Raw genomic sequence first — 15,000 nt, 5'->3', positions numbered from 1 at the left:
TTACATATAACGGACAATTGACACGTTAAATCTGAAAAACATAGTTATACTTGTTATTTTATCTTCCAATTGTTTGCTGTATCTTGTTTATTCCCAAGTATATATAACTAAATACATACTTCCCAAACATACTATGTTATGACAAAACACTTTCTCATTTCATAAGACAAGTTCTAGTTAGTGTTTGTTAAAACATACTGTTCGATAATCAGTGATGCTTTTGTTTTTATCCGAACAATTTTCATCGATGATCCAGCATCAACCTATGAGAAAATTTTTCAGCGCAAAATATAACCCTTCAGAACTGAGTGTTATGTAAGAGAATACGAATTATGTAAGGCGAATAAACGTTCGTAGGAGAACTATTGGATGTGTGTATGCACCGACCGTATGGGAGGTCATCACGTTTCGGACAACACAAAATGAGTACATTTACTGAATACTGTGATTATAAGATGCAAGAATTTTACTTCAGATATTGTGCGGTTTCTTATTAATAAATTCATACCTCGTGCTGTTATGAAGTAAAACCAAGTGAGATATATATATGTGTAATTGATTTAATTTGTCTCCTAAACGAAGGAGAAATAGTATGCATTATTAAGAAGAAAATGGTACCATGTAATTTACTAGTTGCACTTCGCCTTTCATAAATCTAAGAATATCAATTCATTTTTACTTTTATTCTATTATTCTTTTACTCGTTTCAGTCAATTGACTACGGCCATGCTGGGGCACCGTCTTTAGACGAACAAGTCGAGCTCAGGACTTATTCTTTGTAAGCATAGTGCTTATTCTATCGGTCTCTTTTGCCGAACTACTACGTTATGGGAAATTAGATGTTTGATGTCGTATTGTTGACTAATGGTTGTGAAGTTCACTTCACAATATTAAGATTTTCGGCTCGATCCCAAAACATGACAACTTATCCAAGTAACACAGACAATAACCCCGGTTCAACGCAAGCTCTGTGAGTCAAACTGAGCGGACGGAAGTTGTGCAGAAGCCCATCCTGTGGATTGTAACTGTAATTCAAACGTTCAGCCTTATCGTGGACTCTGTTACACTAGATCTGCTCGAGATTTACGTTATGATTACACGACACAGTGGAAGATCCAGTCACATGCTGATGCGCTAAGTAGGTCGTTCAGTTCATCGAACAGCTGAATACGAATCGTTGAAACCAGCTCAGATCCATACACTTCAACTTTGGTCAGGTATTGATTGTTATCAATAATTATCAGAGTCAAGAAAAGTGACAAGCTCGATATTTTGATAAAATCATCGGGCAGAAATTATTTAGGGATTCAGTTTTCAAGGAAGCTAAAAAACTGGGGCTGATGTGACGATTGAATTAGTACTATCACAAAGTCTGCTTTGGTCCTACAAGTTAACTAGACTAAAGCTTTCTAGGTTTCCGTAGTATTTATACTATTCATAGTACGAGGTTGCCTTTCCTCGAAATGGATGTCAGTCCCTCGCTGGGCCAAAACTTCCATGTTTTGTTCGTAGATACATGTGTGGCACCTGGGGCAAGTGTCTTCTACTATAGCCTCGGGCCGACCAAAGATTTGTGAGTGGATTTGTTAGACGGAAACTGAAAGAAGCCTCTCGTAAATATGTATATATATATATATATATATATGTGTGTGTGTGTGTGTGTGTGTGTGTGTGTATGCATTTCTGTATATGTTTGTGTGTCTGTGTTTGTCTCCCCAACATCGCTTGACAACCAAAGGTGGTGTGTTTACGTCCCCGTAACTTAGCGGTTCGGCGAAACAGACTGATAGAACAAGTACTAGGCTTACGAAGACTAAGTCCTGGGATCGATTTGCTCGACTAAAGGCGGTGTTCCAGTATGGCCGCAGACAAATGACTAAAACAAGTAAAAGAGTAAAGAGTAAAAAGAGAATAACTTTGGGATTAAACACATTTCGTAGTAATATATTCAAAATGTCTTACATACAACAGAAGGCAGCAAGAGTAGCATAAAAATAAAGATTTTTCTAAGTTAATCTGAGTGCGTAACTAAGTCATAGCAGGTATATAAACATAGTGCTACGGCATGAATGAAAAAAATCACATGATGAAGCATATATTATGTATCAATACAGACATATACTTTTCAGCACGTGATATTTCAATCTAATGATCGTATACATGAATAACGCTGCAGAAACCTTATAAGACCTGTCTCCATAACAACACTATAAACAGTATTTCTTCTTTTCTTGATTGCTTCTGGTTGAGTTGTTCCTATTTCATTCATTCATTTTTCACAATAGATGAAGTTTGCTTACTTGTTTGGCAACTGTGCGCAATTGTTTCCGACAGATACGGAACACTGTCGTGTCATCACTGTTTTGTCCAATCAGTAAAAAGCCACAGATCCACAAAGACGGACTCACACACCTGCATAAAAAGACACAAGGGGAATGAGATGAAATAAGAGGTTTTGATATGCTAGCTGTGTTTGTTGTTTCTGTCTTCATTATCAAATAAAATTGGACAGAGGAATCGATGATAAACTAATAGAGACTTTTCAGTTAAGCAATTAAGTCAAGTTAAGCGCAACTAAGCGAGTGTTGGCCATCGATCCTAGATAGCCGATAAAATAATATGGAGTTATTGTATCCGGAAGGAAATTAGCTAAGGTGTTTTTTATGACCTGAAGAAATGGGATTCCTTTTTAAGGACAGAAATTTTAAATCCACTTCCTATTAATTCAACTTTGAATTTCAATGACTTTGATTATCACTTTAAAGTTGATACTTTCATATTTTAAACAGTGCGAATGAACCCGGGACCATGTGGTTGTAAGCAAGCTTCTTACCATACAGCCACGCATTATTAAAAAGAAAATGTTACCATGTAATTTACAAGCTGCACTCCGCTTTTCATAAATCCAAGACTATCAACTCACTATTACTTTTATTCTATTATTCTTTTACACGTTTGAGTCAATTGACTGCGGCCATGCTGGGGCATCGTCTTTAGACAAACAACGCGAGCACAGGACTTATTCTTTGTAAGCATAGTGCTTGTTATATCGGTCTCGTAAACGAACTGCTAGGCTACGGGAACGTAAGCACACTAACATCTTCACCTTTCTAACAAATTCAATAATTAAACTGCACAAATATGCGTTCAGAATACCTCTTATGTTACTTTACAGGTAGAATATTCGAAGACACACACACACACATGCATATACGTTATACAAGCGCTCCAATATATCTATAGACAATATATGTATGCACGTAAGTGTGTGAGTGTGTACATGTGTGTTTATGCGTGTGTTTGCGAGAGTGTGTGCATTTGTGTATGAGTGAGTGTGTGTCGTATCGTTAAGGATAAATTCAGCAGGAGTGGCTGTGTGGTAAGTAGCTTGCTTACGAACCTCAAGGTTCCGGGTTCAGTCCCACTGCGTGGCACCTTGGCCAAGTGTCTTCTACTATAGCCTCGGGCCGACCAAAGCCTTGTGAGTGGATTTGGTAGACGGAAATTGAAAGAAGCCCGTCGCATATATATATATAATATATATATATATATATATATAGATATAGATATATATACATATATATATATATATATATATATATATATAATATATATATATATATATACAAATATATAAATAAATGTGTGTGTGAGTGTATGTTTGTGTATCTGTGTTTGCCCCCCCCCCAACATCGCTTGACAACCGATGCTGATGTGTTTACGTCCCCGTAACTTAGTGGTTCGGCAAAAGAGTCCGATAGAATAAGTACTAGGCTTACAAAGAATAAGCCCTGAGGGCGATTTAGTCGACAAAATGCGGTGGTCCAGCATGGCTGCAGTGAAATGACTGAGACAAGTAAAAGAGTAAAAGAGTATTTTGAAAGCCCATCAAAAGTGTTTGACCTTCGTTCATATTATATACGAAGACAAAACAAAAGCCACACTAATCTGAATACGATACACCTCCCTGGCCTTCAATCTGATGTCTTATATAAAAGCACTAAATTACTGGAAAGAAAAGCAAATGCTAATACATATTTAAAGGACTGTAGTCGATTTATTGGTTGTAAGAGCATGTGTATAACTCATCTATAGTAAAGTCAGTAGGATGGTTACTTTTACTTCAGGTGAATGAGTTTGAATGGAATGTAAAACTAGGTAAATGAATGTACATACGAAATGACAAACAGCTTATTGAAAGTTATTTTATCTTATCTATGTAATTAGTGCAAATTTATTGAATAGAATATATTATTAGGAGTGATATTACTTAATCTACATAGTTCTTGTCTATGTGTTGTCAGTATTGGCATGAAATCTAAATTTCCAGGTTTTAAAGGTAAAAAAATAACAAATCATTACAACTGAATTTAAATGAATTAAATACACTTTGCTTCGTTTTAGATATAAGTACAATGTCACATTTTGCAATGTAAGTATTACCTATGATTTTCGGTGAGTGGAGTGGGAGATTTTTGATCATGTTATGTCAGAAATATCCAAACTCTATTTCTAAAATATATTTGTAAATAATTCCCGAGTCTATATTAGTAATTGGAGGCATACGGCCTAGTGGTTAAAGCAGCGGATTCGCCGTCGAGCGATCGCGGGTTCGAATCTCAGACCGGGTAATGTGTGTATTTATGCGCAAACCAAATATAGAAAGACCAATATCGCAGTCCCAAACAGCAAAATAAATAAGCAATGAGTAAATAATACAGTTAAAACAATGAAAACAAAAACCATGAAGCTTGAGGAAATATATGAAAAAGAAAATAGAAAACATAAGAAAATATAATTAATATACACTAACATAACACTAGTGGAGGCACGTGGCCTTGTGGTTAGAGCAGCGGGATCGCGGGTTCGAATCTCAGACCGGGCGATGTGTGTGTTTATGAGCAAAACACCTAAGTTCCACAACTTTCTCTCACTCTTTCCTCCTGCATCTTGCAGTTCACCTGCGACGGACTTGCGTCCCGTCCAGGTGGGAAACCTATATCCCAAGGAAACCGGGAAACCGGCCCTATGTTCCACAAAGCGCAAAATGGATTAAACAACAACTATATTAGTAAGGATATTAAGATACTATAGGCGGGTACGGTGGTGAGCTGGCAAAATCGTTAGCCACTGGGCCAAGTGTTTTGTAGCATTTCGTCCGTCTTTACGTTCTGAATCAAATTCCACCTAGGTCGGCTTTGATTTTCATACTTCCGGAGTCGATAAAAGAAGTACCAGTTGAGTACTGGGGTCGATGTAATCGACTTATTCCCCCCGCTCCGAATTTGCTGGCCTTATGCCAAAGCTTGAACACAATATACTAAAGACTGTGACCCAGCTGAATCAGCACGGCGAACAACAAGCTTAGCAGCTTTCCCCCTGGTTCTTTACGTTTTGCTTTCAAATAACACTGAGCTCAATTTCGCTTTTATCCTTTCGATAAAATAAGTACCACTTGAGCACTGGGGTCGATAAAATAAACACCGCTCGTGCAATTGGGTCGATAAGATAAGCACCACTCAAGCACTGGTGTCGATCTAGATAACTAGACCCTCACGCATTATTAAAGGCTCAGTGACAGTAGAAAAACGAAGTAATATGCCAATATTATTTCTTACACATATACTGTTAGGTAAACATAATGCCATACGTTGAATTAGCAAACTAATTTCAAATTGTTTTTTTTTCTTAATTCTGACGGTAGATCTACAAAGACGGGTTACAATGCTTGCTTGAAGAAGACGATATTCTGATTTCCGTTTATTACAAGAATAGTGTGTATGTTACGTAGATTAATATTCTTATTAGCAGAAACAACGAAATATGTGTAGTCGTGTTCTAGACATATCGGGCAAACGATGAATATTCTACATTACTGCTCATCCTTTTGTTTTATATAAGGACATTTTGGATTACGTAGTTCATTGCCCCACAAAATGCAACATGGCTTCGTCTTTCATTATTTAGTAACACAAGCAGCGCTACCTTTGAGGCAAATATCAAAAATCACTTCTGATATGTCATATTCAAATAGAACCACAATTTCTAATATACTTTACCCTCTCTGCTTTTATTTCATTTTGTGATTTCATAAATTATATATTAATTAAACACTTTTGCTGTGGAAGTATGTGCGATTATTTGTGAAATAACAGCAAAGTAATAGTAACACACGAGAGTGAATGTAATTAAACAAAAAATATAGAAACACTCGGTACTATTAAGTAGAGAAGTACACTGTTATTTTCTAATATTAATGTGTGTATGTATATCTGTGTGTGTGTGTGTGAGAGAGAGAGAGAGAGAGAGAGAGAGAGAGAGAGAGTGTATTATCACTCAAGTTTTGCATCTTCACATCCGGAGCTGAAAATTGGAAGTTGACGATTTATCACTATTTAAAACATCATGAGAGACATTGAGAAATATTAGACTTAAATTTTTGACGTAACAGAATCCTTATACTGTTCCATCTACTGATAAAGAAAGACTCTTATTAGGCTGCTTTTAATATTTACTACTGTTATTTTTTGTTTGCTTCATTATACAAGTAGTATATTTCCGAAGAAGAGATTACTCTTTATTATGTTCATTTAATTTTATTAATAAGATAATGTCCTCATTTATTAAAAAAAAGGTATTCTGTAGAATAGATTAATTTTCTTGAACACACTTGTTCGTAAAAATATTATTTGTAAATCCTTTTATAATTAATTTTACGTATCAATAAGAACTTAACACTCTCTATATAATTTCACAAAGAATTTATGTACCGAGTATTAAGAGCCTGGTGACTGAAACGTATGAGATGAAAATGTCCAATCAGAATCGCAATGAAACGCTTGAATGGAAGTTGAACTGCCAATTTATAATTTGCCTACTCAGCAATTAACAGCTACAATTATCATTACCGTAACTAGGGTACTTACCTATTCTAAAACCATTATATGATACACGAATTAGATTACTAAAGTGGCGTTTGTTGATATAAATATCGTTGGTTGTTTAGGAAATATAAACATTGAATAATTTTCGTGTATAAATATTTGCTTTCATGGTCAAAATATCTAAGACGTAAAGAGTAGCTCAACTCGGTAAATGTTGCACATTAAATCGAGTGATAAACGGAACTAATTATTCAAACATTTAAAAGCAATTATTCAAACAACTTTTTTCAACAGGTGTCCTGAAATGGGAAATCATTCTTATTGACACTTGAACCGCAGTGAGACAGGTTGTGACGTGCAAGACTTTTGGAAGGGATTTAGTGGCAGAAATAAGATCTAATCATTTTTTTTCTTTACTGTAAATGATGAAAAAAAAAAACACATACAGACTTAGTGTTTGCCAGATATTCATTACTCTTCTTTTATCTTTTTCTTTTTCCGTGGAGAATAAATATAACCGACTATGAAGGAGAGGGTAGAGGTATGAAGAAAATAATCGAAGTTAGTAATAAAGGCAACACAATCAAAATGTTGAAAAACCAGATCTATTTATAACACATGGTCAACAACAGGTCAGTGGTTTCAGACCAATTATAGAAGCTGGCATCTGAAGCTATTTAAAACTAAAACTAGACACAGATTAATTTTCTATTGCTTTACCTTCATACTTGATCTCTGTTTTTTCCATTCTGTATTTTTTTTTCATCAGATTCAATATAACGTAATAATAATGAATTCTAAAACTGGAACAAGAACATAAATTTTGAGGAAACGTTGCAGTCGATAAAATCGATCACAGATACTTATTTTATCGACCTTGAGAGATAAAAATACAGTTTATGATTAAGCACTGTGAGATTTCAAGGCAGAACATAAAGTGACAACTGATAACTTTCATCTTCTTTGCTATCTACAATCTTAATAGAATAATGATGATTCTTGACTTATACACATGCGTTCACTTTTGTGACAAGTGAATATGCGTTCAGATAGAACTACATTGGAATAATTACATTTTATAGTAAAGCTGGGTAAGATTTGAATTCCCGAAGCAATGTAGCTAAAGGCAGGAAGCCAATATTCTGTCGCTTTGCTGATAATGATATTTTACCATGCATCTAAAAGTGGCACCAAGCAGAATCGTTAGCACGTCAGGCAAAATGCTTAGCAGAAATTAGTTCGTTTTTACGTTCTGAGTTTAAATTCGTCCGAGGTCGACTTTGTCTTTCAGCCTTTCAGGATCGATAAAATAAGTATCAGTTGAGAACTGAAGTCGATGTAACTGATTTACTCCCTTTCTCGAAATGACTGGCCTTGTGACAAAATTTAAAACCAATATTAGCTCCCAACAGAATGCCTAGCGGCATTTGTTTCGGCTTTATGTTCTGAGGTTAAATCCCGCTGAAGTCGATTTTGCATTTCATCGTTCGAAAACAGTAAAATAAGTAACAGTTCAGAACCACGTAGAGCTGTTATAAAATGTTTGCCTCCTTGGCACTAGCAGAATTATTAGCAAAGTATTGAAGAGATCAAATAGCATGGTATTAGTAAACCTGCTAATCGTGCACGAGTCTATTAGTTACAACAAAACCTGGGTTAAGATAATAACAATAATAATAATAATAATAATAATAATAATAATAATAATAATAATAACAATAATAATAATAACAATAATAACAATAACAATAATAACAATAATAATAACAATAATAATAATAATAACAATAATAACAATAATAACAATAATAACAATAAAAATAATACTAATAATAATAATAACAATAATAACAATAACAATAATAATAACAAAAACAATAGTAATAATAATAATAATAATGATGATGATGATAATAATGCAGTACCAGACAGTTGGTCTCATGGCTTCTGATCTTAACTGATTGGAAGTGCCATCATGTAAATTGTTTTGTCTTCGTATAAAAGGTTAAAAATAGAGAAAGAAAATTCACAGCGAAAATGCTCTTCACACTATGTGTGATGTACTATTTAAGGTAATCTTTTGAGCTTCCTACTTGGATGGTAAGGCAGGGATCATTCCAAGTGCTCCTACAATCACAGGTGTTGTAACTCTCTTTCGATTTCGATTAACAAGTGTTTGTATTTTCTGAGCTCATCAAATTCTTTTGCCGTGATATTGCGGTAAGAGAGAATGCTCATGTCAATCAATAAACAGGCATTATTGCTTTGGTCTTCTTCTTCTTCTTCTTCTTCTTTTTCTTATTCTTCTTCTTCCTCTCTTCTTCTCTTTTTCTTCTTCTTCTTCTTTTCTTCTTCTTCTTCTTCTTCTTCTTCTTCTTCTTCTTCTTCTTCTTCTTCTTCTTCTTCTTCTTCTTCTTATTATTATTATTATTATTATTACCATAACGCCTTTCATCGTTTCGGAGTCGATTAAATATGTACCAGTTGCGCAATGGGGATCGATGTAATCGACGTAGCCCCTGCCTGTAAATTTCAGGCCTTGTGTCTATAATAAAAAGGATTATTATTATTATTATTATTATTATTATTATTATTATTATTATCATAACCGTCTTACACAAATAGAGGATGGGGGTCTAATACGACGATAAAATATAGGCGTAGCAGTGGGTGTGTGGTAAGCAGCTTGCTTACCAGCCACATGGCTCCGGGTTCAGTCCCACTGCGTGGAACCTTGGGCAAGTGTCTTCTACTATAGCCTCGGGCCGACCAAAGCCTTGTGAGTGGATTTGGTAGACGGAAACTGAAAAGAAGCCCATCGTATATATGTATATGTGTATATATATATGTGTGTGTGTGTGTTTGCCCCCCTAACATCGCTTGACAACCGATGCTGGTGTGTTTATGTTCTCGTAACTTAGCGGTTCGGCAAAAGTGACCGATAGAATAAGGTCTAGGCTTAAAAAGAATAAGTCCCGGGTTCGATTTGCTCGATTAAGGACGGTGCTCCAGCATGGCCGCAGTCAAATGGCTGAAACAAGTAAAAGAGTGAAAGAGTAACAAGAGTAGAATTAGATAATTACTGAGAAGCCAGGAAGCTGAAAGAGAATATTGTTATGAAACTTTCATGAAAAATTTCGTATATGCGGAAGCATTACAATGCAAACTAGAACTTAATTAAACTGAAGAAAATTGTTTAGGTAAAGAAAAACTGGCAATACACAGCAAAAAAGAATAAAAAATCCCTGATATTTTTGAATAGGATTCCGAAATAGGCTATTTAAAGCAAAGAAAAAATCTTGCAAGATTCGATTGAGAGGAAATAAACCGAGTTAAAGCGAACAATAGCTGAAAAAAAAGCTCGGGGCTAATATCTGAAACAGAAGCTCCGATTTTAGTTGCACATGATCAAGGCCTAGCCATAAATAATTACGAAAACAATATAATAAAAAAATATGCTAAAATTAAGTGCAGACTATGCAATCAGTATAATGAAACAATGGAACACATCATTTCCAGCTGCTCAGACGTTGCCAACTTTGAATAGAAGATATGAACGAACACGATCAAGTTGACAGCTATGTCTGGGCAATCTGCCGACAAGTCGACGTAAAACACATCGGAAGTAATATAAACATGTACCACGCACAGCACTTGTCAATCCCGTCATAGCGAAATATCACAGAAAGGGTGGTGGAGGGTCGATCAAAATGCAAATATCTGAAACCGAAATAAGCTGGATGTGGAGGATGAGAGCGGGAGCAAGACTAATAATATTTGGAAACTATGTATGATATAAAATAAAATATTACTCTCTTTTACTCTCTTTTACTTGTTTCAGTCATTTGACTGTGGTCATGCTGGAGTACCGCCTTTAGTCGAGCACGTCGACCCCAGAACTTATTCTGTGTGAGCCTAGTACTTATGCTATCAGTCTCTTTTGCCGAACCACTAAGTTAGGGGGATGTAAACACACCAGCATTGGTTGTCGAGCGATGTTGGTGGGGGACAATCACAGAAACACAAACATATACACACGCACATACATACGTATATATATATATATATATATATATATATATGTATATATATATATATATATATATATTATATATATATATATATATGTATATATATATATACGACGTGCTTCTTTCAGTTTCCGTCTACCAAATCCACTCACAAGGCTTTGGTCGACCCGAGGCTGTAGTGGAAGACACGTGCCCAAGGTGCCACGCAGTGAGACTGAACCCAAAACTATGTGGTTGGTAAGCAAGCTACGTACCACACAGCCACTCCTGAACAAAAATAAAACATAAAAACATATACGTGGACCCAAAACATATCATAGATTCAAGTAATCATATGTGTTACAGCACATATTCTACCCAAGAAACTTTTTATTCAATGGCACAACTAAAATAGTACATTCCGGCAACACAATAATGTTACACAATAAAGTAACTCACAAAACACTTTACAAAATCACCTTCAAACACTGTGGCATCTCCACAGAACACATACTGAACAATATCAACAACCAATAAGATTATACATAACATAATTTTACATAATTAATATCACCTAACACAAAGCTTTCATCTCTTAATATGTCATCTATACAATTGACACGTAATAATATGACGGAATCGCACACGTACATGACATAGTCTCTCTCCTAGATTAAAAGGTATAATAATAATAATCAAACTTCAGAGTAAAAAACATAAACACCAAAAGACAAAATAGCGTAATACACGTAGCCACAAAGTAGCGTATAGAAGAAAGCAAAAAAAAAAAAAAAACGTTCGTGAAATAAAATATAACCGTGTACCCACCAAATAAATAGGTGTCTGACGCCTCGGTAAGATTGCTCTGCACTTGATGGTGCAGGACGTGATACCAATAGTGATTGAAGCACTTCGAAATGTCAGTGGCCAACTACAAACGTGGCTGGTATAAAATCAGCACTGCTTGGAACTGCAACTGTTCTCCTCAAGCATCTTGAAGCATGATCAGTAAACAAGTGTCACCTTAGTCTGCTGGTTGTGGACAGCACACTTTTTCCATCATAACCAGCAAAATAAGCTAAGAGTTTTCATCGAAATAACAATAATAATGGTTTCAAATTTAGGCTCAGAGCCAGCATGTTCTGGGGACAGGGTAAGTTGATTACATCGAATTCAGTGTATAACTAGTACTTAATTTATCGACTTCCGAAAGGATGGAAGTAAAATTCGAACTCCACGGAATTTGAACACAGAGAATAAAGACGGACGAAATGCTGCTAAGATCTTTGCCGGGCGTGCTAAAGATTCTGTCAGCTCACCACCTTAGTTGTAGAGGTAGTAATATTAGCAGTAGGAGTAAGAACAATAACAATAGTAGTAATGGCTTTGACATATACCATAATAGTAATGACCAAATGATTTGATAGGTTGATATAGCATTGTATACGAATGGATTTAAATTGTATGCTACTGCTGGTTAGGTATTAGAAACACAGCTGCAGACAGTACACAAATTTGCCATTGGAATTGGAATGTGATTCGGATTATGGAAATGCACTAAAGCAACCTTCAAGAGAATTGATTAAAATCTTTAAAATCGTGTTAGATAAGAAAGCAAGGATAATTTTTCATCGAACATATACTGAGAAATATAACATTCAATGGACTTCTTACAATATATGAGACACAAATGAAAGAAAATATGAAAATAAATATTTCAGAGACATGATTATTACTTAAAACAGACATAGATGACATAAGACGAAACAAGAAAAATGAAGAAATATGCCTTTAAGTATTTTGTCTGTCGTTTCACGCCACCATGTTCGTTTGTGAATAATAATGGAAAACGAAAATTATTATCTAAAACTACGACCCTTCCTCCCCACGTTTCTTTCGCCAAGAATACCAATACATAGTGTTGAATCTATTCGTTTTGAAGAGAAACGAAGAATAACAACAATTGTGAATAACTGAATCTTAATTCGAATTGTGACAACATAATGCTATGTTCAAGTAATGTCAAGAATAGCCATTTTGTCGCCAGTATCTGGAAAAACAAAACTGAAAATATTTGAAATAGCCAAGCAAAAATACGCCGAACTGGATAAGAATCGTAACGCTAAAATCTGAGTGAAACCAAGGCATGTAATAAAACAGAATACAGTAAACAATTGCTCATTAGGCGTTGATGTGAAAGAAACAATTAATTACACCGTCTCTTTGTTAGCCTCAGAATTTATAGTGTACATCAAAGAAAGAACAGCATTGCTGCATTTCTAACATTGTCAGTTATCTCAGCATTATTGAAATTTCAAATGAAGTAGGTGATATAAACCAGAAAATTTCCAAGATAATTGTAATGGTAAAGGCACTGTGCACTGCTACATATAGATTCAGGCAGACATATAGATCAAACCTATCGACCCATATTATTGCCAATGACTTCGAAGAAACGAAACTAAACCTAAGCAATGCACGTATTTAAACAGACGTCAAAAGGCACGCCCAGATTATCCAGATGTAAGGATCTGGAAATTAAGGTTACCTCTACGTGGTTGCTTACTCTTGCACGACATAGAAAATATGACACTACTGCGTCATGCTATTCATATTTCGGTGTGTAAAAGATCAAAGATAGAAAGCCAAATCAAATTTCTTCATGAATGTTAGGCGCACTATTGAATCAATGGAGTTTTGTCCAAGTCTTCGGTTGTGTTAGTTTTTAAACTTGTGTGTTGTTTGCGTAGCGCAGGTTGTGTCAGTAACGGCCCTCTGTGGTACATGTGGGTTTTTCTAATTTTGTTGGGAATTTAGATTATAAATTTATTCTTGTATATTTTTTGAGGGGGTGTCGCGTAGTAGTGTGTGTATGTGTGTGTGTGTGTGTGTGTGTGTGTAATTCTTAAATCAACAATCTTATAGTATTTATAATTATCCGTCCGCCGTTCTTTTTCTTGGTTTTGTCATGCGTTCCTTTAATTATTGTTATTATTATTATTATTATTATTATTATTATATTATTTCTAACAGGGGAAGGTATTTTTCTGAATCGGAAGTATGACTGGTAAATTTTACTTTTGTGGGATATTCAATTTAGAATAAATAGGTAAAATAACTACCACGATAATTTTCTAAAGCGTTATAATGATTGCTGCCTCTCGGCCACTAATGATGTTAATTGTAGGAACGATGGCTGTACATTGCGTTAAGTAGGTGGCTGTCGATTATATCTAATCCTAGTACTCTATCGGTCTCAGAACATAAACAACGTGAAACTCGGCCGGGACTGAACTCAGAACTCAGAACGCTAAAAACTGTAACAAAATACCGCAAGGCGTTAACGATTTAGCTATCTCAACTATCTAAAGCTATGTCATAATTATAATATACATGAAAAGTAAACATAATATTAAGATAACCTTCTATGTTTCCAATAAAATATAATTGGAAGTATAGTAACGTAATAAAGCCTCTCTGCACACGCCTAGAACTCAACGCCTTCCAGAAAAAAAAAATATATAAGTGCTACGTACAAATAAATCTCCACCCATCTAGTCTAAGAAAATAACAATGCGAAAATAATATGAAACTATACCATATAAACAGTCCATCAGAGAACACATAATAAGTTTGACCTCATTTTCTACGACAAAAAGGACAATTGTTTAGTGATTATGGATATATCAATGTTGAATACCTATAATGAGCAGAAGTGAATTAGACTGTTATAGGACAACACCCGCCTAACTGTTGAACATGACTCGTAATTGGTAAAAACTGTAACGATATGCATCAGATTGTTTAGGGATATTCAAGGAAAACTTATAATGACAAACATAATCAACTTCGAGCAAGTAGCAATTATAGGACAGGTAAACATTGTTAGAGCTTTCTAACGCAGTTGTTGTTAAACTGATAACATTTCCATACAAGTTTTCAAAAGTGCATTTAATTATTTTGAAGAACAGAATGTATTTCTGAAACTATGCATAATAAAGATTATTGATTAGTTTCGACTTTCACTGAAGACATTGTCAAGATTTATCCTTGGTTGCTGAGAGACAGTATACATTGCTACATATATAATATAAGCCTAATCATTC

The sequence above is a fragment of the Octopus sinensis genome, linkage group LG4 (genome assembly GCF_006345805.1).
Source record: "Octopus sinensis linkage group LG4, ASM634580v1, whole genome shotgun sequence".
In the NCBI taxonomy this organism is placed as follows: domain Eukaryota; kingdom Metazoa; phylum Mollusca; class Cephalopoda; order Octopoda; family Octopodidae; genus Octopus; species Octopus sinensis.
This window is presented reverse-complemented; position numbering follows the sequence as displayed.